The following is a 25,875-nucleotide window of genomic DNA, read 5'->3' as shown; positions in this document are numbered from 1 at the left end:
GTGTAAAAAAGGCCTCCATTTTGTGGCAGTAGTAAGGGTCCAATAAGGTGGAGGGCCAAAAGTCATTCCGCTGCCGAATGGTGACAATTCGGCGATCACTATGCAAGCAAGTGAGCATGCCTCCATTTCCACTGCATACTGCCACGGTATGTCTGGGTCCTCTGTCTCGCCTTCATAACCCTCTAGCTCCTCTGGCTGGCTCCTGCTCCTCCTCTCCTTTGGCAAAACCTAAACTGTACTCACCTGTGCCCCTCCCCCTCCACCAGTTCAGCCCCCACAGGGCTCATGTAGCCCTGAAATGTAGGCGCCATGTCTCCATTGCCCTGACCAGCCATTGTTTCCAACACGTGTTGTAGGAAATGAAGCAGTGGAATTACGTTGTTCATCCCGTAATCCTGGCGACTTACTAATAATGTGGCTTCCTCAAAGGGCCTGAGAAAAAGGCAGGTGTCACGTATGAGCTGCCACTTGTTCACATTGAAGTTACACAGGGGAGTACCCCTATCTGCTTGGATCATCAAGAAATCGGTGATGGCATGGCTCAGCCTTTCCTGTCGCAGCGCAGACAAGATGTTCTTCCCGTTGTCAGTCACCATCGTTACCATTTCCAGTTTTTGTGGAGTAAGCCATGCTCCGATTTCTTTATGAATTACTTTTAGCACTTCCTCCCGTGTGACTCTGTTCACCAAGGCAAAGCATGTGAAGAACAGTGTGACACCGCTGTGCCCTGCACAAATGGTATGCTGAAGGGGCACTGAAACTTGTCTGGGCAGTGGAGGCTGAAGACACGGTGGAGGATGAGGAGGCCGAGTCGCACACTGTCACAGGACCAATGCCCTGAGTGTGTGGAGGAGAAAGCGGTGTGACCTATCCAAGTTGGTGTTGTGGCTGTACAAGAACCACATTCACTCAGTGAGCCATAAAGGACATGTATTGTCCCTGACCGTAGTTACAGCTCCAGATGTCGGCGCTACCGTGCACTTTGGTACACACCAACAGGCTCAAGGACTGGACCACCTTCTCTTCAACAAAATTGTGCAGGGCTGGTACTGCCTTCTTTGCAAAGAAATGATGGCTGGGCAAACTCCACCTCGGCTCAGCACAAGCCATCAGTTCTCTGAAAGGTGCAGAGTCCACCACTTGAAAAGGGAGGGACTGTTGCACCAGCAACTTGGACAGGAGCACATTCAGCTTCTGCGCCGTTGGATGAGTGGGCACATACTGTTGTCTCTTGAACATGGCTTCCCTGATGGATTGTTGGCAGAATGACTGACTAAAAGTAGTAGGAGCAGAAGCATCTAGAGCGACAGAAGGAGGGTATGACACACAGCTCCCTTCAGCTGAGGTGGTGGAGCCTTGGCTGGCTGAGAGAGGGAGCGGTGTGCCACTGGGTGATGCAGAAGGCTAGACCACTACATCGGAGCCACGGTTCTCCCAGGCCATTTATGGTGGTGCAGCATATGTTGACGTATGGCTGTGGTGACAACACAGCATATCCTGTATGTGGCTATGTAAACCTCCTCTGGATGCTTGATGAAAAACTGCCGCGCCGCCGAGTAGCTGATTTTCCCACCAACAGTCTGCACTAATTGACTGCTACTGCCGCCGTCTCCAGGTACCCCTGTTCCACTACCTCCCGGAAAGATAGGCTGCCGCGAAGCACGTGGTCTGCCCCGGGCACGTTTGGCTCCAGAATTTCCACTTCTGCCACCATGCTGACTGCCAACCATGCCACCACCTTGTTGGCTCAGCTGCTGCCTCACGGGCAACCTGCAACCCTCTTCTCCTGAAGATCATGAAGCCCCTTCTGCACCCGGCTCCCAATTGCGATCGGCTTCATCATCATCAACAAGTGTCTGCACGTTACTGATGTCCTCCTCAGGTTCCTCAACAGTGTCTTCTTCTGGACCATGAACGCTGGCAACAAAGCCTCCCACGTCACTCTCCTCATCACTACTTGCCCGCCTAGCGAAGGAAGCGCCGGATGTCTCCTCCACTTCTTGGCTGGGCAGTAGCTGCAGACTGTCCTCTATTATATGGTTCTCACTGAATAGTGGAGCTGAACTCACAGCATAAGACACTTCTGTAGGGGAGGGAACAGCATAGGACAGTTGCAATGGGAGGACAGGGACTGCTCCCGGGCCATGCCAACTGAGGGTTGTGTCTGAGGAACCCACCAACTGTTGACTGGGGGTATCAGATGTCACTTTTGATGAAGTGGATGACCGTATTAACCAATCAATGACAGCAGATGGGAGCTCAGGCCTCACGCTGTGACTCCTGCTGCCACTCGCCCCTAGTATGCTACGACCTCTGCCTGAGCCTGATGAATTTAGGCCACTGCCACTCGTCTGAACTTCTCTGCCTGACATACTTAGTGCGTATATGAGGGGAGTACAATACGCTTCACTACGCTTAAAACAGTATTTGTCTAGAACAGTAGCAGGTGAGTACTTTTAACTGTCCTTTCACAGTATGTAGGCCCTTGACAGATTAACAGGTACAAAATGGTACACTACTTAGATGTAGGTATGTGGTATGCACTTATGAAGGGCAGAAATATGCACTATAGTACGCTATAAAACAAATGTATTTGGAGTAAAACACTAGCCGGTGATTACTTTTGACTGGATTTTCACAGTATGTAGGCCCTTGACAGATTAACAGGTACAAAATAGTATACTACTTAGATGTACGTATGTGGTATGCACTTATGAAGGCAGAAAAATGTGCTACAGTACGCTTAAAAAAAATGTATTTGGAGTAAAACACTAGCCGGTGATTACTTTTGCCTGGACTTTCACAGTATGTAGGCCCTTGACAGATTAACAGGTACAAAATAGTACACTACTTAGATGTACGTATGTGGTATGCAAAAATGCGCTACAGTACGCTTTAAAAAAACCTTATTTTTGCACACCAGCAGTACACAGTCGCTGTGTAATAAACCCAAAATTGCACTCTCTCAAAGACTATTAGGAAAGGACTGCTTGGTATTATACCGTCTACAGACTAGCAGACTATTTGTTGGGGAAAAAAGACACAGAATTGCGTCCAAAAATTATTCCTCCATTCTCTTAAGGTTCATCAAGATGAGTCAGCTTATTGAAATGTATAAGACAACACACAGCTCTCTGCCCCTCTCTGTAATACAATGCTGTAGAAAGTGACTGGGAGCTTAATGGCTGTAGTAAAAAAATATTTTCTGTGCAAAAATGCACTGCTCTCTGTCCACCAAAACACTGATGTGACTAGGAGGTGAAAAGCTGGAAAAAGCTTTTCTGTGTGACACACACACAGGACGTCCGTCCTATCTCTCTGCAGTGAAAGGATGAAGTGATGATCCCCAATATGGCTGCTAATTATATAGGGCTGTGACATCACGGGGTGACTGGCTGCTGATAGGCCACATCCTGCATGTGATTCAGGGTCATCCCGCCTACCCGCCTTCCCAGAGTTCCTTGCCCCATGTCCTCACATGTGGATACACCATTTTAGATGCCCTGGAGCTTGGACCTCACTAAATGGAGTTTAATTAAGCGATTCACGGGATAGAATCGCGGTGGTATTCACATTCATACAAATTGAATTTTTCATTAAATTCGTAACGAATTCGGATTCGTCAGCTTCGATTCGCTCATCTCTACTGCTTACTAGTGAGAAAATTTTGCAAAACTGGAAGAAAGTAAAAGCTTAGTTGCCCACAGTAACCCCTGAGGTTGCTGCCTAAGTTTTCCAAAGGGCCTATGAAAACCTGAGAGGTGGGATCTGCCTGGTTGCTGCTCCACTTTCTCTTTCACTAGTTTTGTCTCAAACAATAGTGAGAACAAATTATTTTTTATACAAAACCTTACACTCACAAGGCCGGGGTCTACAGCCAGTTTCCCACTGGGAGTTTGAGCTGCGGCGGAAAATTTGCTGCATCTCAAACTTGTAGCAAGAAACTTGCTGTAGACCGCTGCCCGTGTGAATGTACCCAGTACATTGCAAAACACTGCAAAACTACCACTAACAGCATGCCCCTTGGCTGTCCGTGCATGCTGGGTGTTGAAGTTATGCAACAGCTGGAGGCACACTGATTGCAAAACACAGAGTTTGTTACTTAACTCAGTGTTTCGCAACCAGTGTGCCTCCAGCTGTTGCTAAACTACAACTCCCTGCATGTAGGGTCTATCAGTGCATGCTGGGAGTTGTAGTTTGCCACAGCTTGAGGCACACTAGTTGCGAAACACTGAGTTAGGTAACAAACTTCGCAACCAGTGGGCCTTCAGCCGTTGCAAAAACTACAACTCTCAGCATGCAGTGAGAACTGAAGGGCATACTGGGACTTGTAGTTATGCAGGAGTTGGAGGCATACTACTAACACTCCCAGCATGCCCTTTGGCTGTCCGTGCATGCTGGGGTTGTAGTTATGCAACAGCTGGAGACACACTGGTTGCAAAACACAGAATTTTTTACTTAAAGGGGTTCTCCGGTGCTTAAACATCTTATCCCCTATCCAAAGGTCCCGCCGCTGGGGACCCCCCCGGGATCATGCACGCGGCACCCCGTTAGTAATCAGTTCCCTCCCGTAGGCTTGCATTGAGGGGCGGAGCGTGACATCACACGCCGGCGCAGGCATGATGTCACACGCCGCCCGCCCTGTGGTCACCGGTAATCAGTCCCGGAGCGAACACGCTCCGGGGACTGATTACAAACGGGGTGCCGCATGCATGATCCCGGGGGTCCCCAGCGGCGGGACTCCCGCGATCAGGCATCTTATCCCCTATCCTTTGAATAGGGGATAAGATGTTTAAGCACCGGAGAACCCCTTTAACTCAGTGTTTCCCAATCAAGGTGCCTCCAGCTGTTGCAAAACTACCCAGACAGCCGAAAGACATGTTGGAAGTTGTAGTTTTGCAACATCTGGAGGGTCACAGTTTGGAAACCACTGTGCAGTGGTATCCAAACTGTAGCCCTCCAGATGTTGCAAAACTTCAACTCCAAGCATGCCCAGACTGTCCAGGCATGCTGGGAGTTGTAGTTTTGCAACATCTGAAGGGCCAGATGTTACAGAACTACAACTCCCAGCATGTCTGGACTGTCTGGGCATGCTGGGAGTTGTAGTTTTGCAACATCTGGAAGGGCTACAGTTTGGACGCCACTGCACAGTGGTCTCCAAACTGTGGCCCTCCAGATGTGGCAAAACTACAACTCCCAGCATGCCCAGAAAGCCTTTGGCTTGCTGGGAGTTGTAGTTTGGCAACTCCTGGAAGGCAGCAGTGAAGATAACTTTAACCTCCCGCCCCCTCCTGCCATTGGTCAGCTAGTCCTAACGACCAATGGCAGGGGATAGGAGCCAGGTGGCAGCTGCCACCTCGCTCCTATCCCTCAGGATGATCAGAGCTGTTTCTGACAGCTCAGATCATCCCTATTTTCTGGGCTATCGGGTCACCAGAGACCCGATCAGCCCGGAACCCCGCAGGTCCTTGTCATTAGTTAATCACTAACTGACTGACTAATGACAACGATCAGCAGCAGGGGACCATTCTGATTGGTCCCCAGCTGCATAGTGTCATCGGCCAGCTGTTCAGAACAGCTGAGATGACGTTTCTATCACCATGCCAACGGACATGGTGATAGAAAATGTATTGGATGTTTATGAATGTCCATTTGCCTTAAGTTACAGGAAAAATGGCCGTTCATAAACGCCTATTTGCTGGAAGGGGTTAAGGTCCAAATGGGCTGAGTCCTTAAGGGGTTAAAGTAGAGAAAACTAGTTTTAACGAAATAACTCCGTTCAAACTGTTTCCACAGAGGTCAAAGTTCATTTAGTTAAAACGTGGCGCCTGAAATCAAAGTTCATCTAGCTCACACGTGCAAAGTTCATCTAACTCACACGTGGTGCTTGAGAATGATTCTTACTGGTTGTGCGATGTTGCCTGACTCGTGGTGGGTTGACCACGCCGCCTCTGCTTACCCGTGTACCCCTCTGCTAAGCATGCTCATGCGGGTTAACCACGCTGCCTCCACATAACCACGTACCCCCTATGGTTGTCCCAGCACGCTCGTGTGGGACAACCACGTCGCTCTTGCTTACCCATGTACTCCTCCACTAAGCACAAAAACTAAATTTTTGATATGCTGTACATCTTGGCAAAACAAGTTTTTCTAATATACTTCTAATATAAAAAATAAATCACATTTTCTTAAAGAAAACGGTCTTTGAAAATCGTGTCACTAGGGGCCCCCATACCTCCTGGGACACTGACCAGTCCAGCAGCAGCATCAGCTGGTCCACGAGTCATGGACAAGAGATAGCTGATGGACAAAGCTGCGGATGGGACCAGCGTTCTGTTGTGCTTGCTCACTTTACCAGGGGGAGCGCGTGGCTGCCAGAAGCGGGCGTGCATGAATTTACAGCATTAGTGCTAGGAGCCTCTGAGGATCACAGCCAGGGCTGCCATCAGAAATTTTGAGGCCCCTTACACAGCTTGGAATCTGACAACCGCCCCCCCCCCCCCCCCCCCTTCATCACTGTGGCACATGCTGGATTTTATCTTCTTATCAGGCTTAGAAACATAAAATAATATTGCCACTCCGTATTAATTCTGCAGTGACTAAATAATACCACCATACTGTATGGAAATAAAAGCCACTATACGCAGACCAGTACCACTAATAACAACACAATACAAGGGACATATAATTCCGCCACACCATGACCACTATTACCACTGACTAACACTGCTATATTGTTATTGAATAAAAACGACTATACAAAAGATCAATAGCCCCTATATAGGAGTAGATTTGAGCTGTACACAGGTGCTGCAGAACTTATAAGCCATTATAGTTACATACTCATGGGGGTGTCTTCTCTGATCAGAGTTGTTCACATTTCTCTTGAGATTCTAACTATAGAACAGCAACTCCAGGACACGCTAAGATCCGAAGATTTTGCCAACTTAAAACAAAGCCTTGAAGACCAGCTCTCCACTTACCGGCGAGAAGTCGAGGCAAAGAAAGGGAAGAAGTTCCCCTAGGATACGGAGGATTACATGAGTAATCGGGTATATCGATGGCGGGACGTCACTTCCTCTGCGCGACGTGGAGGAGGATGCAACACCGGAAGAGGTTACTTACCATCGAGTTCCAGAAGCGAGCAATCGTGCAGCAACAGGAGAGATCAGCGTTTCCCTTTTCAGCAGCAAAGGAGAGGACACCGAGGAAGACAAGATGATTGGGCCGCTCCCAGGGAGGGGACCTTCCATAGTTGTTAATATTTCATTTAAATGTCTGTCAGCCACAAAAATTAGTTTGCTAGAGAAAGGTTTATCATTCAGTCCGGTGGGAACATTCAATTCCTTTGATATGGAAATGGACCTTGAGAGGTTTTTTTTTTTAGAAATATCCGGCTGAAAACCTTTTTAGCTGACAAGAAACCTATGGGAGCGGAGGGTTACACCCTTAGTGGACACTCGGACACTGAAATTGGAGCAGTTCAACTTGAGTCACTTTAATCCTTCCAGGACTCAACATCCAGTTGAAACCTACACTCTATTGGTTAGACAGGGGGTGGAACAGGTGCTAAAAGGGATGGGACAGGGTAGATAGGATGTGTTTTTCAACCTTACCACCAGCGAGAAAAAGGCCATGCAAGATCTCATGCAAGACAAAACCATCACGGTCAAACCCACCAATAAGGGGGGCACGCTGGTGGTAATGGACACCACCATGTAAAAAATTGAAATAGTACGTCAGCTATCCAATAGTGTCACCTACGAGAGGTTGGATAGAGATCCCTTACCAAGCATCCGGAAAAGGATTGGTGATTTTTTGACACAGCCACTCAACGATGGTATTATTGATAAAAACAATGTACAGCTACTTGTCAAAACAGTCATCAATCACACCAGTATTTTATATAGTACCAAATATTCATAAGGATCTATCCAACCCCCCAGGGAGGCCCATTGCGGCCTCAGTGGATTCTGTCCTGTCCCCTTTGAGCATTTTACTAGAGAAAGTGTTGACCCCCCCCTTACAAAAACTACAAAAGCATTCCTCCTGGATACCTCTGATTTCCTACAAGTATTGTCAGGGGTTAACAACATCACAGAGGATACTTTGCTCGTATCTATTGATGTGTCGAGCTTATACACGTCAATAGTGCATGAGATGGGTATTGAGTCCACAAGTTGGCTATTAAATTCCAGTGAGTACACCATGGCACAGAGAGAGTTTTTACTAAGCTTACTACGCATTGTATTAGAAGAGAACTACTTCTTATAAGAGGATGCCTTTTACTGACAGAGGCAAGGATCGGCTATGGGGGCGAATGTGGACCCCCATACGCTAATGCCTATATGGCTTACTTTGAGGAGGTCATATATCTTCACCACCTTTTCCAGCGTTACATCAGAACCTGGAGAAGGTTCATAGATGACGTTTTCTGCATATGGGAGGGGCCACATTGCCAGCTCCTACAATTCATGGAACACCTAAACAATGTCAGACCAGAACTTAAATTCACATTGGTGAGTGACCAGAACCAGGTGAGTTTCCTGGACACAATGGTGCAAAAGGATGGTAAAGGGGGCCTCAAAACTGATTTATTCCGTAGAGACAGACCATAACAGCCTGTTGCACTATACCAGTTCCCAATGTCAGTTAAAAAATCTATACCAAGGGCACAAAGAGAGCGGGTTCAACGGATAGTCTCAGACCCCGAGATAAGAGAGCTTAGATTGGGGGAGCTGGATGAAAAATTCCGCCAAAGGGGTTATATTAAAAGAAGCCAGGATCCCCTCAAATCGAGACAGAGAATTAAACAAACAACCCAGAATCCATTTTGTGCGACAATTCTATCCAATGGACCACAAAATAGATTTTATCATTAGGAAACATTGGCAGGTGCTAAGAGGGTCTTACCCCAAAATTCAGGAATTTGTGAGTCCCCCATTGATCTGCAATAAGAGAGTCCCCAATTTGAGGGATTGTCCGGGCAGATGTGGGATCACAAAAATCTGAATTGAAGCAAACGGTCCTGAGACGCCAAGGTAACGGCACCTATCCGTGCCTACATTGCGCACAGTGTAGCAATGTAATTAAGAGTGATAGTCTATTGCATTCACACATTGGAGAGGCCATTAAGCTCAAACACTTCAACACTTGTGACTCTAAGAACGTAATTCACACCATCAAATGTCCGTGCGGTCTCCAATACATTGGGGAAACCACCCAGCGTGTAGAATAGATATACGTCATCCATCAGATGCAATAATCTCCTGTACCCTATCCCATTTCACTTTGAAAAAGCAGGCCACAATGTCTCACAACTACAATATGTGGTAATTGACCATATACAATGCCCTAGGAAGGGTGGTGATTTCAAATCCCTGTTAGGGAAAATAGAGGCGTATTGGATCCACTGCCTGTCTACCTTGGAACCAAGAGGACTAAATAGGGACTATGAGCTCTCTTCTTTCCTGTGAAAAATAGAATTTGTTTTTAACTTTTCTATTTTTCTATTGTTTATAGATTCTTCAGTGAAGGGAGGAATCAAAACAGAAACATCCAAGATATATGAGATCAATATATTTGTTTATTTTATTATATGATGCATAATGTTTGACTACACTTTATCAACAATTATAAAATAATATAATATGTCTAATGTCTGTAACCAAATTGGTATCAGTGACAACCATTGAAATCGGAAGTAGGATGGGCTTCTGTGCATATATACTGTGATGGACTCATTTAACTTGTATGTCAGTCTGAGTAAGCCTTTGGCCGAAACGCGTCCTTTTGTGATTTGCACTGTGAAAATAAACACATTACGTTTGGCACAAGAGTGCTGGGATTTCTTTCTTCTCAAGTACACAGCCTTCCGCAAGCACCACTACGGGCTCAAGTGCCGACCCTTCCAGTTATTTCTGCTCACCTCTATACAAACCCCTATATTTATTAAACTGCCCCATATAGTAGCCCCCTGTATAGTATTAGGCCCCACCATTGTCCTCATACATTATAATGCCCCAGTACATTATAATGCCCCTGTACATTGGTGATACATTATAATGACCCCTAACATTGCCCCCATTCATTATAATGCACCCTCGCATTGCCCCCATACAGTATAATGCCTGCGTACATTGCCCTCATATATAGTAATGCCCCCGCACATTGCCCCCATATATAATAATGTCCCCGTACACATCCTCCATACATTATAATGCCCCCTTTCATTTCCCCTATATAATGCCCCCGTACATTGCCCCATACATTATAATGCCCCGATACATTATAATACCCCCATACAACAAAGAAGGAAGAAGCAGCACAACCATATGATGCAATAGATGCTGGGTGCAGGCAGGAGAAGACTCAGGTCAAGAGTCTATGGTGATATCCAAATAAAAGAAATCCAGCAGCACACCATGGACGGTGAAATATCAATGTGGTTTATTCACCCAGTGTCTTGCGATGTTTCGGCTGCCCGATCTCAACCTTTCTCATGCATAGCAAGAGTGAAACAAGCATGGTATTATATACAGGTGGTTACAATGTTGACAATCAATTAGCGAAAATATGCATAAACAGTGTACATCAAAATACAGCATATAATTTATCAAAAATGAAGCTGTATTGCACATTGTGTAAAGGCAGTAGCGTGATAAACTTGCCTAGATTGTGAATAAAAACTGCACCTTATCCGATGTGCAAAAACATTTATTCCAATGTTTTACAGTGTAAAGTCATAAAAACTTACATATTGGCAGAGGGGCGGAACATACATACATTTTTCCCATGTCCATCTGCATTGGTGTATAATGGCGCTGGACGCCACTGTCCGCCTTGGATGGGACGCGCCGGCCCTACGTCACTGCGCAAGCCTGCGCGCGACTTGTGTGGTCCTGGAACCAATCCGGCGTCGGTTCGGCGTCACCGACGTAGGGCAGTGAGAAGCCTGATGTAGTACACCATTAACCCACAACACTTGTGTAAACATGACTTGGTACCCCCAGTGTGTGACATGAAAGGCTCTCATAAATGAATAAATGTTGCAAATGGGTTCGGCTTTTCAATTTTGTAGAATGCCATCACCAATTGCCACAGACTACTGACATAGTCAGGTATACCTTAAGAGACTTGCAGTATACCAGGTGTTACAACAAAGTCAACAATCAATCCGTGTGGATGTAAAGATTTTAATGTATAAATCCATCTAATTTCGCGTTTTTTTTTTTTTTTTTTTAGAATGCTAGTCCGATGTGGTCTATAAGTGTAAATCACAGACCTTTTTCAATATGTCCAGCTTCAGAAAAATAGAAACAGGTAAGTCTAGACGACATTTAAGTATAGAATATCTATGCTGGTTCATACCATTCTTGAATTCTAATGTAGTTTCCCCTACATATATCAGATTGCAAGGACAACTTAAGACATAGATAACATGGTCCATTGTGCAAGTAAGGTACTATTTAATTTTGTATTCCTTACCTGTTCCAGGGTGTCTAAATGTGGGTCCATTTACCATGTATGAACAGTTCACACAGTTCCTACAGGGGTATCAACTCTTGTTTTGCACTGTAAGGAATGTCTTTTGTGGGCCTACGTTACTTGAGACATCAGCCTTTACCAATGAATTTCTCAAGCTAGGCGGTCTTCGGTATGACATTAATGGCTGTAGTTGGAATTCAGTGATGTCGGGATAGCTGTCTTGTAAAATATGCCAATATTTTTTGATTGTCTGAGAAATGTTATTTGAGTATGCATTATATGTAGAAATGAATGGCATGCGTGACAGATTCTGTTTTTGTTTGGTGATCTGAGTGAGGGTATCCCTATCCATATTCATAACTTTAGCTTTTCTAAGCTGTACTAGTTGTGTTGGATAGCCTCTCTGTATAAAATTTTGCACCATGCCATCCAATGCAGTCTCCACCTTCTCTACTCACAATTCTCCGTGCTCTCATCATTTGGCTGGTAGGTAATGATTTGGCTACATGTTTAGGATGGTTGCTTTCAAATCTGAGGATGGAGTTACAATCAGTTTGTTTAATGTATAAATCTGTATGTATTTGGTGATTAGAAATGGTTACCACTGTGTCCAGAAATTGAACTGATTCATGGGAGCAATTTTATGTAAATTTAATGTTGTTGTTCATGTTGTTCAAATATTGATGCAACTTATGTAGCTCAACCATAGTACCTTTCCAGATGAGGAAGACGTTGTCTGTGTAACGCCACCACCCCAGCACAAGGCTGACGTGCAACACAACTAGTACAGCTTAGTAAAGCTAAAGTTATGAATATGGATAGGGATAACCTCACTCAGAACACTAAACAAAAACAGAATCTGTTAGGCATGCCATTCATTTCTACATATAATACATACTCAAATAAAATTTCTCATGTCTTAAGTTGTCCTTGCAATCTGATATATGTAGGGGAAACTACATTAGAATTCAAGAATCGTATGAACCAGCATAGATATTCTATATGTAAATGTCGTCTAGACTTACCTGTTTCCAAAAAAATTTCTGAAGCTGGGCATAGCGAAAAAGATCTGCAATTTACACTTATAGACCACATTCCCCCCCTAAAATATGGTGGGGATCGGACTAGCATTCTAAAAAATCAGCAAATTGAAATGGAATTATACATTAAAATCTTTACGTCCACACGGACTGAATGTTGAATTTGTCCTAACACCTGGTATACTGCAAGTCTCTTAAGGTATACCTTACTATGTCAATAGTCTGTGGTGATATATTATGTTATTTATTTAGTTTATGTCTGTTCTCTAAAGCGCATTTTTCTTCTCTTGTTTTTATAGAAAAAGAATAAGAAGGTGAACCAGAGGAGGCGGCATACAACAAAATTGAAAACCTGAACCCATCTGCAATATTTATTCATTTATGAGAGCCTGTCATGCCACGCACTGAGGGTACCAAGTCATGTTTACACAAATGTTATGTTCATTGCCTAGCGAAATGTGGGTTAATGGAGGACTACATCAGGCTTCTCACTGCCCTACATCGGTGACGGGGACCGAGGGAGCATGAGAGGTGACTTCCTTATCCACATATCCATGTGGAGTGGGTCACTGTTGTTCGCCCTCCCGTTATAGCTGGATTTCTCTGAATACACCTCTATGTTTTCAGCTCATGCCAGAGCTTTTTCCCATACCCATCATGGCTGTTACAGACTCACATTAGGCTTCTGCGCAGATGCGGGTCTGCCAGTACATCCGTTGCTGGGATAACACTAACGCCGAACAAGGATTGGTTCCAGCGCCACGCAAGTCGTGCGCAGGCTTGCGCACTGACGTAGTGCCGACGCATCCCATCAAAGGCAGACAGGTGCGTCCAGCGCCATTATACACTGATGCAGATGGACATGGGAAAAATTTATGTATGTTCCACCCCTCTGCCAATTTGAAAGTTTTTATGATTTTACACTGTAACACATTGGAATAAATGTTTTTGCATGGATAAGGTGCCGTTTTTATTCACAATCTAGGCACGTTTATCACGCTACTGCTTTTACACAATGTGCAATACAGCTCCATTTTTGATAAATTATATGCTGTATTTTGATGTACACTGTTTATGCATATTTTCACAGATTGATTGTCAACAGTGCTTCAATCACTCTTGCTATGCTTGAGAAAGGTTGCAATCGGGCAACAGAAACATCGCAAGACACTGGGCGAATAAACCACATTGATATTTCACCATCCATGGTGTGCTGCTGGATTTCTTTTATATATTTATTTTTTTCCCCCTGAAAATTTATGACTCCAGTCTCCAGGTCAGGCTTGTTTGCTGCTGCCACCACTCACCTCTTTGGCAGGCAGGCAGGCAGCCAGCGGCGCCGCACAGCAGCAGCAGAGAGACTCTCCCGCTGCTCCGCCACATTGCTACTGTGTGTGAGGGGCAGGGCCGGCTTGTAGTATCAATGCACAGCGGCCAGGGCTGATGCAAGGATTTTTGCCACCCTAGGCAAAACCTCATTTAAAAACCACTATGCACAGACCAGTATAACCAATAACACGAGAGACAAACGATTCAGCTGCACCATGAACACTACCATTACCACTAAGTAATACTGCTATATTGTTATTGAATAAAAACCACTATACAAATGCCAATATCCCCCATACAGTGACCATACAGTAATATATACCAGCTGTACACAGGTGCTTCACACTGTATAAGTGATTACAGGTACATACTCACAGGGTCCCGTCTTCTCTGATCGGAGTCGCTCACATTTTTCTCTTTCTTCTCCATCTGTCCTGGGTCATCATGAAGACGTCTCCTGATAACAGCTCGTCTCCACCAAATCTGCCAAACATTTTAGGCTCCTCGTTAAACTCTATACAAACCCCCTATATGTATTACACTGCCCCAGATAGTATGAGATCCCTCTATGCAGCTGTATAGTATTAGGCCCCAACATTGTCCCTATAATCTATAGATTAGCAGGCCCAAACATTGCCCCAAATTTATTATGCCAGATACATTACCCCCATAGTATATTATGCCCCTCACATTGCCCCATAGTATATTATGCCTCTTACATTGCCCCATAGTATATTATGTCCTCATATTGCCCCCTCCATTGTATATTATGCCTCTCATATTGCCCCCATTGTATATTATCCCCTTCATATTTTCCCCAATTGTATATTATCCCCTCATATTGCCCCATTGTATATTATCCCTCTTCGTATTGTGTCTATTGTGTATTATGCTGCTCATATTGCTCCCCTTTCTATATTACCCACTGATATTGCTCCCCTCTATATATTTCCCCCTCATATTGCTCCCCTTTCTATATTATCCACCTCATATTGCCCCATCGTATATTATCCCCTCATAGTGCCCACTTTTGTATAATATCCCCCTCACATTGCCCCCCATCGTATGTTATGCCCCTAACCGCATGAAAAAAATAAAAAAATCACTCACCACTCCTTCGTTCCCCTGCAGCTGCTGTGGCGCCTCTTCTCTCTGCTTCTTGTGCGAACAGCCTCTTGCTGAGCCGCTGCAACACAGGAAGCCCGGGCTGGAGTGACAGGATGAAGCTGCTGGCTCCTTCCTGTCACTCCAGCTGCTGGCAGATATTAAATGCTGCACGCGTCACAGTGCTGCCGGGCAGGAGCAGTGATGAAAGAAGCGCTGTGTGAACTGCGCTTTGTTTTTGTTTTTCTATCGGTGAGCGGGCGGGCGATGGGGCAGGGAGGTATGTGCGGCAGAGGCAGCGGCCGCCGGCCCCCGGAGATATGTGCAGCAGCGGCACCCTGCTGAATTCTGACTGATTGGATGATTGGATGTAGTCAGTCAGCGAGCAGTGTACAGTGGCGGGCCCCCAGCGGTCAGTGAGTGACAGACATAGTCACTCACTGACAAGCAAAAAATAAATAAAAAAAGGAAAGGGCCGGCCAGGCCCCCCTGAAGCTCCGGGCCCCTTACAGGAGTATGGGTTGTTCCCCCTGATGGCAGCCCTGATCGCAGCACAAAATTAAGAGTTCATAAAATTTTATGGTGCTTCACTTCAAGGTACACCGTTATATTTTTCTGTAAATATTTCTACTTTGCAACTTTTCTGTGGTGGAAGAGTTCAGCACAGGGGGAAAACAGCTGATTGGATGTGGGATGTTACGTGCAAGCTATTATGAAGACTATGAAGCTAATAGGCGGGCTACCTACATAGTTTTTATAAGGGTTTTGATATATGGGACAACTATCTGGAGGATTAACTTTTACATTCATTATTTTATTTATTTTTATTTAAAAAAGCCCTTCCCTAATAAAAACTGAAAACATCCCCTTTTTCCCATAAAAAAAAACATGTCACATGACGTTTAAAATAGTATCGTAATTGGTATCGGCGAGTACTTAAAAAAGTATCGGTACTTGCACTAGGTCTTTAAAAAATGGTATCGGGACATTTATTTGGCATGACTATCTCTATTACAAGTAGAGAATTTCTAATCTAGAAAAATGCAAAAAAACACTGCATGTATCAACAAAATTTACTACTAATATTAAGTACAATATGTCAAAAAACAACAAAGCAAAAAAAAACAAAAAAAAACTGTCAATTCTAGTTTTCACAAAGGCATAAATTCTAGTTTGTACAAAGGCATTTAGTAAGTATTCTAGTTTGTACGAAGGAGTTTAGTAAAAACTGGTGTTTCAACAAAGGCATTCAGTAACAACTGGTTTTAACAAGGGAAAAGTAGTCATTTCTAGTTTTCACAAAGGCGTTCAGTCAAAACTAGTTTTCACTGGGGAAAAGCAGTCAATACTAGTTTTTACAAAGGCATTCAGTCAAAACTAGTTTTCACTGGGGAAAAGCAGTCAATACTAGTTTTTACAAAGGCATTCAGTCAAAACTAGTTTTCACTGGGGAAAAGCAGTCAATACTAGTTTTTACAAAGGAATTCAGTCAAAACTAGTTTTCACTGGGGAAAAGCAGTCAATACTAGTTTTTACAAAGGCATTCAGTCAAAACTAGTTTTCACTGGGGAAAAGCAGGGAATGCTAGTTTTCAAAGGCATTTAGTTAAAATTTAGTTTTCTGTAGGGAAAACTAGTTTTAACTAAAAGCTAGTTTTAACTTTAATATACATATCAGGGGTGTGGAAATTTGAAAAAAAAAAAAAAAAAAAAACTTGTCCAAGGGACTAAAGCGGAACACAATCTACTTGTCCCTCAAGAAAATCCACTTGTCCTGGTAGATGAAATAATTTCAACCAAAATAGTACGATCCCCCCCACTAGACCACTAGGGATGGATATAAGATCCCTTTAGACACTGCTGTCAACTTAGACAGCGGTGATCTAATGGTTTAATAGCAGCCACGGTGAGTGCAGCATGCCAGGCTATTAGTGGCGGGGGAGCTGTAGCTAGCTTCTTTTACACCAGAGGCAAGCCCACCCCATCTGACCCCTAAAACTCCAATCTTTCCATATACAGGGATGTATGAGGGTAATCTTATGCGCCGGGATCTGTAGTTTTTATCGGAACCATTTATTATCAGAACTTTTATTAGGAAAGAGGCTTATTCACATATATACGCACTTTTTAAAATATTTTAATCGCTATTTTTCAGTCTTCATAGGGACTTATATATGGAGTCTTTTGATTGGAAACCACTGAACAGCGCTGTGTTACTGGGGGTGTTCTGCTTCTCCAGTTTATATGGTGCATTTTATTTACTATAATTATGTGTCAGAAAATGCTGGAAGTTGCATTTAGTTACTAGATAACTACAACACCCAGCATGCCCTGATACAGTCTATGGTTGTGTGGGTGTTGCAGCATGTTGCACTGTATAGTAGTACAGTTAAGGTTATTGTGGAACATGCTGGGAGCTGCCGCTGCTTACCCATCATACATTACATACACACATACACAGACATCATACACACTTCATACATACACAGACATCATACACACATCATACATACACAGACATCATACACATACACACATCACACACAGACATCATACGCATATCACACATACACTCAAACCATACATATACACCATACACATACACCATACATATGCACACATCATACATACACCCGCCGCTGATACACCCCCCCTAATCATACATCACATACATATACAACCACCCTTCCCGCCGCCTGCATGCTCTGCCTCCTCACCTGAGCTTCACACCCCCTGCTCTACATTACACAGAAAGCCGGGGGAGAGAGGACGAACACAGCTCAGTACACAGCTCTACCCCCCCCCCCCCCCCCCCCCCACCCTGCTCTGTCTCCTCAGGACCTCATCTACCACGGAGAGGCTGCAAGTTTGCACGGGGAAAACACAGAGTGGGGAGGGGGAGGGGAGAGGATGCACTGCACGGTGAAAACACAGAGAGGGGGGGGGGGGAGGACGTCTGTGCACAGCTCCTTCACCTCCATAATGATGTGTGAAGGAGGATAGACTGCACTGCACGGGGCTGAGGATTTCTGTGTGTGAAGGAGGACAGACTGGGGCACGGGGTGGGTTCTCTGAGCAGCAGCCCCCAGCTACTGAAATCAGCCGGGGGCCGCCACTGCCCCCTCCATACACTCTGAGCGCCGGTGTGAGGTGAGATTTCCAAAGTCGGTCCGGCCCTGCTAGCCCCATACAGGGCTAAATGTATGAAAAATTCACCTGCCCGGAGCCCAAAACTACTTGTCCCGGGCGTCGGGCGATAGGATTCCCACATCCCTGTATATATATATATATATATATATATATATATATATATATTGTGCATTGCTTCCGTTTAGCCATTTTCTGCCTTTTGTTGACAATTATTTGTGGTACCCAAAGGTAAAAAAAAATAATCTGAGGGGTGCCCCAAGGTGGAAAAGGTTGGGAGATACTGCACTAGACTGATTTTCTATCAAGCTAGTTTTCACTTACATACTATAGGTGAAGTATTAAATCACAAAACCACAAAGATTTTGGATTTCCTTTTTTGTACTTCTGCAAACAATGAACAGTGCACATAGCTCCCTAGAACACAGTTCTTATGCCAAATCCTATTTCTTCACTGAAGGTTTAACCTGCTTACAGCAAATATCTTCAGCGGTTTGGGAAGTTTTCCGGAGCAAACCTTGGAATGACATGAAGGCTTTTCAATCCTATTACTCATTGAGACTCTGCCAAAGATTGTACCCTGTAATCCCTAGGATGTTCTTTGCTTCTGTGCCTCCACTGGTGATGACTTCCTTGAAAAACATGTTTTATACAATGATAGCATTCACCTGAAGTCTTTTATTTACTATCACACTGGGTCACAGACTCTTGCCAGTACAGGCCTAATTTTTGACCTGTAAGAGAACATGCAAAAGAATCACTTTTTTTAAATTATAAGCTCCTATAAAGTGATGGCATATTAACTAAAATATGAATTCATTTTTACATTTTAGGGTTTCAACCTCTCAGATTACAATCAATCTCTAGAATGAATTGCTGCAATACAGATTAGCATCTTCTTGTATGATTTTCCTACACTTCGGAACTCCTGCTCATACGTCTTTGCAGGGAACTGCAGAACCGCCAAATCACTTCAAGTGGTTGGACTCCCACTGATCATAAAGTAATAGGATATTCTAGGGATATCAATCTTTAACAGATCAGGTGGCTCTTCTCTCAGATAAATAGAGCTGGGTGCTAGACCCCAACACCAAAAAGTGAATAGTAAATATGTATGTTATTTTCCATGTCCCAAATAAATATCACTGTGCATATACTGTAGACAGTTCTCAAGGAAGACAGCATACACTGAAAGTAATGCGTGGATGCAAGTTGAGATGGATCCAGATCACAGGGTATACAGCAAACAGATAGGCAGCAGCACTCCGACTTGTGCAAAAAAAGCGTGGCAGGCAACATTTCAGCTGGCTCACCCAGCCATTATCAAGCCAGGTTTGGTGGCTTGATAAGCCGAAACATTAGCTATACATCTGTCGTAAGCTACAACAAAGATGTGTACAGAGCCTAACACAATGGCCTGCATTTACTAAAACAAATGTTTGACAGTGTAAACTTAGCCAGATTTATCACAGTGGCTCAGGCTAAACTTTGACCATATAGTCAAAGAGAACTATTAGTCGGCTTAAACTGAGCTTGAATCTTGCACCAGAAATCTGGTGCACGGTTATGCATCTTAAGCCACATGCCTTTTACAGAAACCTGACCCCTTGGCCAAAGCCAATCCCCTTTGTCAGCCACATAGGAAAACAGGTCAAAAACACATAATAAATGTGATGTATAGCATTTTTAATCTCATAATATATTTAAAAATGGACATTTCTTTCTGGCCATTGAGCCTCACAATAGACTGACAAGTCCTGTTGTGGGATCCCTTCGAAGCAGTCCTCTCATCAACATCACCACAGGCAGGATTACAATGAACGGTGTAATTTTTATTATAATACTCGATGCAAATAAAACAGGATCTACCAATATGACAACAGGTTATGGTTACAGCTCACCTCCACCCCCTCCCTTCACACCGTCCTCTGCTCTGATCCCAAAGCACACACACAAAACTCTCCCACAGAAGTCAATGAATCATCTCCAAATCCCAGTTTTTTTCTATGGTCCATGTGTCTGCCATAAAGCATATATCTGAACTGCTTCATGGGACTTCTTACTGTCTATGGGACTAATGAACATAGCCGGATCAGCTGTGGCCAAGCACGCGATCAAGATCGGTGGGGGATTATTTTATCATATAAATAAAATAAATTAAAGTTTACAAACAGAAAATAAGACGATTACAAAAAAGATTACAAAAAAGAATACCTTTTAGCATCATGGTTCAGTAAAAGATATGTGGATGACATATTTCTTTAAAAATAAAATTGACATATTCTGGCCTACTCCCTGACAGATCAAATTTTAATGACTGTGTTTCCAAACCAGTATGTCTCCAGCTGTTGCAAAACTACATCTCCCAGCATACCCAAACAGCCGTGAAAGTTGTAGTTTTACAACATCTGGAGGCACAATAGTTGGGAAATACGGATCTATGGGATAGAGGAAGCAGAGGCTGTCTTTCTAAATGGACACATTTGCTTTAAGCCGTCTGAACTATTTTCTGTCTGCCAGTCTCATCCAAACAAATAGGAGAATCAGACAGCGTTATTTACCATTATTGTTATTAATGTGTCCACTATAACCTCTCTTACAGTTATTGGCAGGGATTCTGATAACTTTACTAATGATGTGGGTGGAGGGAGCAGCCTTCTCGAGAAGAGCGCATAGCTGCCAGTTCTCTGACAAATCAATACCTATTATATGAAGTTGTTTGGATGTTGATACAAACAAGTCACCATCCTCTTAGTGCTGAATAATGAGACCCGTCCGGGCTCTTCTGTCATCACTTACTAACTTGCCTTACACAGCCAGCAGCCTTTTCAGATGCTAGAATACCATTCTTTCTTAGTTGGCAAGTCACCCTAGATACACCTCTCCATCTCTATTTACCATCCGTATCAAATGCAGCAAACCTCCGACAAACCATCAAAAGGAAGAACCGGCAGCGATTCAGTTCTTGTCTACAAAGATTCATTTCTTAAACTAGCATTTAGATCCTTTTTGTCACTACACTAAGCAACTTGGCAAGACACTTTATTATGAATATACAAGAGAATAAACATGTAAATAGAAACATAGCATAAAATAGATTGCTCCCTAGTGATAGAAACCAGAGCCATGCACAATACAAGTGTTTAGTCTCCCATAAAACAAATGATCTACCAGTCTGCGAGCTACCAAACACGTCATTTGTAACTCCTCTCCTCCACCGTTCCCCCTTCAAAGACAAATGCGCTTCTGTTGAGGATGCTATCAATAGCAAAGCACATGCTCTAAACATATAAGCAACTTATAGAATTAGATAACAAGATCAAAATGATAATGAATGCCAATGATGAGACTTCTGGCAACAAACCTGAATGCTTGTGGGAAAAACAAATGGTTTTCTTCTCCTTTTATCCAATTCAAAAGAAAAAGCAGAGCAAAAAGATTTGTAAGCAGATAAGAAATATTTATTAAATAAGTCTATGTCCAGCAAAGTGCAGAAGGCAGACGGTCAAGGCGCTTAGAAACTTCTATGAGTCATTGTAATCTATGCAGAGTAATCTCCCAAGGATCATCTATGCACCTACAATAGACTGGAGCTGCTGACTCATCCATTATTTTACAATCCTAACACCAGCAAAGTAAAGTGCAAACCATCCTACAATACCATTCATTCTCATTATCAGTCTGACAGATAGGTATGGATGCACAGATTGTTTGCCAATGCAGTATTTTACTGCATACAATGATCAGACATAATGTAAAGGGGTAATCTGGCGGAAGTTTTTTTAAATTTTTTTTATTCTAAAGACGGTCTGCTATGAAACCAAAACAAAAAAACACAACACAAAGTAGTATATACCGCACTCCCCTCGCTGCCTCCGGTAACACTGCTCCCAGTCTCACCTCCCTACCAGTGGTGCTCGCCTCTTCCGGGTGCTAGGGATCAATATGTCAATCACTGGCCGCAATGGTGTTCTGCCTCAGCCAGTTATTGTTAGCTGAGTGGCAATTGACATATTATTCCTGGTTCTGGGGGGCCAATATCTCACATTGCCACTCAGCAAATCAATGATCAATGGCTGAGACAGGACACCCTTGTGGTGTATTAGGCCTTAGCACATGGAAGATCCTAGGATACCGTGGGCAGTGTTACCAGACACAAGGGCAGCACGGAAGGTATCTATGGCTTTGTTTATTTATGGCGGACAGCCTGGGCATCCTTATATAAAAAAAAAAATTAACACCTTTAAAACCACTGACTGGCGAAGTTCAACATGTGTTTTCTACAGGATATCACTGAATGGAGTAGTGTATTCTAGTACTCTATGCCATCCTCTCTTGACATAAGAAGGCCCCAGACAGGCCAAAAGGGCACTCTTTTGGCCTCCATCCGGTAATGGAGTTTTATGGATTTGCTAAGCGTGCATCACCATGCAAACACAGAAAACATTGCTGCTTCCTAGAACAAAAGGCCACATGCTTCCTAGATCAGCCCACATTACTTAAGGGGGTTTTTCAGGGACTATTACATTGATGGCCTATCCTCAGAAAAGATAAACAGCTGGAATCCCTGCCAATCTGCTGTCTGCAATGGCACCCACACAAGCAGTAAACTCAACCGGGAGCCGGGACAGATTTGTGTATTGCATAGTGGTCAGGCTGGGTTACTGCACCTTAGTTAAAGAGAACAGGAGCAGAGCTGCAAGTAACCAAGCATGGCCACTACACAAGGCTGTGTTCACACTTTGTAGTGTCTCGCTTTTTCAAAAACATTGACAGAATCCCTATCTATAAATAAAGCCTAAGTGAAACAACCTTAAAGAGAGTTAAAAATCTGATCTGCTGGATCCAAAGGTTACAGCTTAATGAAAGAAACAAATGACAGTTGATGTATAATGTTATAAACCAATGGGATGTCACAATGGGATGCGTATTTCTAGTATCATACTTATTAATATCGATGTATATATAATTTCAAGCCATTTCATCTGTCCTAAAATTATCATGTATGGCAGTACCATGAAGAGAGCACAAGGCGCATAGTGTCGTTTTCTCATAGCTACCCTAACTTCTCCATCAAGCAGCAGCCCCATGTAACAACATGTAACAAACACAGATTAAGAATAAAAACACTTGAGCCATTTGGTCTATGTCCAGAAGGCAACCCAGGGGTAAAGCTTCATAAAATTTGAATCCAAAATCTCAGCTCATGGTTTACTGTGTACTAACTAGAAAAGTACCTCCCGATCTTCCTACCTTAACCTTGTAGGAGAGGGAAAGCAACAATGACTGATGCTCTTGACCTCATATCCCATCCTCATGTGGGGCTGAGCTGTGATGAAGAGATTTTAGGGTGAAATTAAAACGGGGCATGGCTTATGTGTGTGTGTGTGTGTGGGGGGGGGGGGGGTAATGTCCTGTGCAAAATTGTGTTTTGACCTTGGGCCGAAACAAAAATAGGCTGAAAATGGAGGGGGCATTGCTTTCAGGAGGGGCATGGCTTTCAAGCTGGACTGGCACACTCAGGAGATGCAGAACAGAGCTTTGGTGTAAGGTAACGGAAGTCACATAGACTTGCATGGGACACAAAAATCCTGATCTTCGCAAAAGAGAGGGTTAATTTAACTAGGGTTAATTAGAATTAATTTAACTAACATATATTTTTATGAACAGGGATTGCATAGCATACACCTTATTAAAATGTGTCATTCAAAAAGATTACATTTTGCTATGGTCAAATAGTTGACAACTGGTAATAAAGTGCTAAAATGTGGGTACTGTTCTACTTTAGTCATCCTGTGAATATGAGGAACGACTATGTATAGTAAGGATACAATTATTGCTGGACAGGAATTTTATTGTATGTAGTTAAAACAATTCTATCTACAAATCTTAATATTACATATGCTCTTTTAGGGTACATTCACACATACAGGATCCTGCGCAGATTTGATGCGCAGGATTTGTACCATAACTGTCGATTAGAAGCTGTGCTTAGTCATTTAGTTTACATTGAAATCTGCAGCAGAAAATCCTGCGCATCAAATCTGCGTACGTGTGAACGTACCCTAAATGTTTGTTAACACACTCTAGCTAAAATCGGGACATTTAAGCCCCGTCCCAGGTTTGCAGGTCTGTCAAGGCAAAACAGTTGGCAAGAATCTTAGGCCCATTAGGCCACTTGCAAAAGGATGGCATAATACTTGCAAAAACCTGCAAAAAAAATTGCAGATTTTAGCATGACAGGCATCAGGGTATGCTGTGCATATTAAGTTGGCATTTTAAGGTGTCTGCATAATATCGTCCTGCAGAAGACCTATTCTGGCTGTAGCATTAGCAGGTTGCTACCACAAAGTGCCTACTGCATGCCTTTAATCTCTGTCATCGGCCGGCTACAGGAGGATTGATTGCCTGCTCCCTATCAGTTTATTCTTTAGCAATCTGTTGCCAAATTAAAACAAAATTTTGGCCGTGTAATGAGAATCCATCAGTCATATTAGAAATTTCCACTGCTGTTGTTATCCAGCTGGGAGCTCTTTTACGCAAATATCTTGTGGTTGCCAGGCCCAGACATTCCAGCCACTGACTAGAGCTTGCTTCATTGTATAGAGCAAATGAAAAGCTTGGCTCAACATTGGGCCAAAGCAACCGAATTTCTTAACTATTAATCTCTGGACCACCGCAGCTGCAAGCTAGTCTAATGACAGTATAATTCCTAACTCTTTAACATCCACTTATTTTTAACATTGGTGGCTATACACACAATAAAAAGTATTCTACTGGTCAATCATACTCCTATTGTCATTAACAGGGTATTTAGGGTAACTTTGAGGAACTGATTCTGAGTATTATATCTGTTTCCTATCATTTTTACATAAAAGGGATGCCCTAACAAAACATGAAAAATGCTAAAATTGTATTGGCAGGCATAACTTACACACAAATCACATAGACACTGTCTCATCATACTGAACATACAAAAGTAAATATGGGAATGCCTACTGGAGTATTAAATGCAAAAACAGAACAAAGTAGGCGGATTAAAATAATCATAATTAACGGGGTACTCTCCTGGAAAACATTTTTTTTTTTTTTTTTTTCAAACCAGAAAGTTAAACGGTTTTGTAAATTACTACTATTTAAAAATCTTAACCCTGACAGTACTTCTCAGCTGCTGTATGTTCCAGAGGAAGTTATTTTCTTTTTGAATTTCCTTTCTGTCTGACCAAAGTGCTCTGTCCATTTTAGGAACTGTCTGGAGCAGGATAGGTTTGCTATGGGGATTTGCTCCTACTCTGGACAGTTCCTAAAATGGACAGAGGTGTCAGCAGAGAGCACTGTGGTGAGACAGAAAGGAAATTCAAAAAGAAAAGAACTTCCTCTGGAACATACAGCAGCTGATAAGTACTGTAATGGTTAATCTTTTTAAATAAAAGTAATTTACAAATCTGTTTAACTTTCTGGCACCAGTTGATTTATAAAAAAAAATGTTTTCCAGTGGAGTACCCCTTTAAGGGTGTATTCACATGTACAGTATCCTGCGCATATTTAATGCGCAGTATTTGAAGCAGCAGATTTTATGCTACAGAGTTCAAGGTAAACACAGCTTTAAATCTCCAGCTTCAAATCCTGCACATCAAAGATGTGCAGCTTACTGTATGTGTGAATACACTCTAAAGATGAATTCCTATTCACAGAATAGAGCCTAACAAGCTGATTGGTGGGGATCCGGCCACCACTGATCCTGATAACGGGGGCTAATTGAGGTTTAA

At 43.3% G+C, this 25,875-nt stretch overlaps 1 protein-coding gene across 2 annotated transcripts in view; it reads right to left on the bottom strand.

The window, feature by feature from the left end:
- Positions 1–25,875, bottom strand: part of SCAPER (S-phase cyclin A associated protein in the ER) — a 329,263-nt gene that overhangs the window by 200,945 nt on the left and 102,443 nt on the right. The gene's annotated exons all lie outside the window — the stretch shown is intronic.

This window comes from Hyla sarda, chromosome 4 (assembly GCF_029499605.1).
Source record: "Hyla sarda isolate aHylSar1 chromosome 4, aHylSar1.hap1, whole genome shotgun sequence".
Taxonomy (NCBI): Eukaryota; Metazoa; Chordata; class Amphibia; order Anura; family Hylidae; genus Hyla; species Hyla sarda.
Note: the sequence above shows the minus strand (reverse complement) of the source record. Positions and strands in the feature narration are given on the sequence as shown.